Source organism: Myotis lucifugus, unplaced genomic scaffold (genome assembly GCF_000147115.1).
Source record: "Myotis lucifugus unplaced genomic scaffold, Myoluc2.0 scaffold_215, whole genome shotgun sequence".
Lineage (NCBI taxonomy): Eukaryota > Metazoa > Chordata > Mammalia > Chiroptera > Vespertilionidae > Myotis > Myotis lucifugus.
The window spans coordinates 988,974-991,916 of record NW_005871263.1 but is presented as its reverse complement, the minus strand read 5'-3'; the positions used below and the strand labels follow the sequence as shown (position 1 = coordinate 991,916).

Sequence of the window (2,943 nt, the reverse complement as noted above, 5' to 3'; positions counted from 1 at the left end):
GACGGGTGAAGGGTTAACCACAGCTCCCCAGGAGAAAGTGTGTCTGTGTGTGTCTGTGTGTGTGTGTGTGCACATGTGTGCATACAAATACTATATATGCACATACACACGCACGCACACATACACATAGATACATATACTTAGGGTTATTATACATCGTATTGACATAAAGGATGTGTAACACACAATTTACAAATAAAAATAAAATTTACAATACCCCTTTTTATAAATTTCATATCACCCATTGTTTCACACAGAACATTTTCATTGATTTTTTTTTCCCCTCTGTTCTTGCATCTGTAGTCAACCTATGGTTACAATGGATGAGCGACCATAGTTCTTCAGGAATGCTGATTGATATTTAATTTTACCTTAAGGAGTAAGACCACCATGATACAACAAAGAGCAGTTGAGCTTAACCCCTTTTTCAATGAAATGAGCAACTTGCTCTATGTTTGGTGCTATTCACAGTGTAACAGCTAGAGAGACAACGGGCTTTGGTGTTTAATCTGCATGGTTAACTTTTCCTCCCTCACTTTCTCAAATCTAGACAATGAATAAGACAATAAATCAAACCCTGCGTCATACTCATTTGCCAATTCCCAAAATGTAAATACTCCCAATACGATCAGTATCAGGCTACCAACCTGACATCGCTAAAAATGAAGTTGGGAAGAGACGCACGGCAGCACACCGTGACAGTATTCCCACCAGACAGCCACCCTCAATGAAAATAGCCTCAGGAGCACAGTAACATCATAGGTGCCAAGGTCCTTGTTTGCCCGGGACCGAGGGGGCGACCGAGGGGGCTTCGGGACTAGCCAATCACCCTGGAGCTGGAACCACCACTCGGGTCTGGGCTTGAGCCTAAGGCCGAGCCAGTTCCTGGAAGGACAGGAGGTCTGAGTCAGTGCAGAGCTGCGCTGGGATGGAATTTTCCAGGGAAGAGAAAACAGGAGGCCACATCTGGGTGCCAGGACCTCCAACTCTGCCCAGAGGCCTGCCACCCGAGGGACTTCCCACCTGCCGTGGCCCTGCTGCGTATTTCTTATCTCTTGGCTGCTGCCGGCCACAGCTGCAGGGCACATATGCAAATCGCCTGTGATAATATTAATGTGGGAAGGGGGGGGGCATGTGGAAAGCACTGTTTGTGTTTCACAATTCCGTTTCTACAGAGGAGCAGAGGGGGCCCGGAGTGATTTGAAACACATTTTTGAAAAGGCAAAATAAAATTGGAACAAAACCTAGTAGAGACATATGCCACTCTTTCCACACCCAGCTCTCCCCACCCCTGCCTAAGATTAACCCTCTTCTCTCACGCCTGGGAGTCTCCTACAACAGAGCAGCAAACACGGCAAATGACACGGGGCGGTCGCGCTTCATTCACACCAGGAGCCCTGCCCACCCCATCCCAGGACAGGGTGCCCCTTCCCTGGGCTGACATACATCCAAGGAGCTAAAGGCTGCTCAGCCGGTTGCTTCTTCCTCTGTCCACGTCTCTGCCTCCCTCCTCCAGACAATGCTCCCTCCTCCTTCACCCCAGCTTCCTGGGTGATCATCACAGACTCAGAACGCAGAATACTGGCGGTGGGAACGTTAGTGAAAGTCAAGTCGGAAAAACCGAGATCTGGTTCTCATCTCGGCCAGGGACCAGCTGTGTGTCCTTGGGCGAGTTATTTCACCTCTCTGAGCCTCTGTTTGCTCCGTGTATAACGAAGAGAATAGTAATAATAATACCTACTCTCTGGGGGATTGTGGGGCTTCCCCAGGCTAACGTTTCAAAACACCTAGCACAGTGCCTGGTACACAAGCAGACACACAAGAAATAGCAGTCATAGCAAGACCCGCCCCCCCACACACACACACTTAAAGATCGCCTCGTTCAGCTGCTCCATTTTAGAGATGCACAAACGGAGGCCCAGAGAGGGAGAAGAACTTGCCCAGCGCCACACAGCGAGATACTGCAACGCCCTCTTAGCTTCAACGGAGCTCCAGGTCGGAAAGTGAGGACCCGATGCCTTCCTCACGCCTTCCCTCCCTCCAGGGTCTGGTCCCCATGCGGCCGCACTCACCAGCAGCAGGTCCGGACCTTCAGGAGCCTGTCACCATCCTCCTGGGATCAGCCTGGTCGGTCGCTGTAGCAAGTGGGTTCCCATTCAGGGCAGGACTCCAGCCAGGACTCGCGCCGCCTCCCAGGAGCCCGCTGTCCCCGTGGTCCTTTCGACTGTGCGCTGCTGGCCCTGATAGCGTGGCCGGCTCTTATCTGGCCTGTGTCAGGGTGCCGGCAGCTGTGGAGCCCGGGTTCCAGGAAGCCTGCCTGGGGCGCCCCCAGCGGCCCGTGCCCCCGGATGCTGCCTGTGGCTCTGGACGCCGCCGATTTGCCCGTCAGTGTCACTCGGAGCTCTGCCTGGGAGGATTCCATGTGGCCCCCGGCAGGCGGGGCCCCCACCCCTTCGCGTCCCACCCCCCCACTCCCATCTTGGCAAGGGGACTGGGGAAAGGCAGCAAGTTGCAAGTCCACACGGCGTTTGTGGTCGTGTCCTGAACTCTCCGCGATTAATCCTGGAGCATCTGACTTCTGCTGTGCCTCGGAGGGGGGTGTGGGGACGCCTAGAAGTTTCTGTTTACTCCATTCTGCGGGGCTGCGTGCTAATCACAAACAGACAGGGACGCAGCCTCTCCCCCCTCCCGCCCCCCCCCCTTCCTCTCCTTACCTTGCCGCTTTCTCCTCAACGCTTTCTCCTTTCCCCCCTTTCTTCCCTCTTTGCCATCTGTCCCCTCCTCAGACTGGGATCAGATCCTCCACACACCCCTTCCTCCGGTCCTGGGTTTCCCCCAAACCCCATCGTCCCCTCTGCACCTCCCCCATCTCCTAGGATTCGAATTGGCTTGGCTTTTCCCCTTTACATCTTTATAGTTAGTAGTCAGCTTCTTTTTATTACC

At 53.5% G+C, this 2,943-nt stretch overlaps 1 protein-coding gene across 1 annotated transcript in view; it reads right to left on the bottom strand.

The window, feature by feature from the left end:
• The window catches only part of RIPOR3 (RIPOR family member 3), a 64,325-nt gene extending 61,919 nt beyond the window's left edge, over positions 1 to 2,406 (bottom strand). The window contains exon 1 of the mRNA XM_006097969.3: positions 2,073 to 2,406. The gene's annotated coding sequence lies outside the window, so the exon portion shown is untranslated. The remainder of the gene's footprint in view (positions 1 to 2,072) is intronic.
• Between the last annotated feature and the right edge of the window lie 537 nt (positions 2,407 to 2,943).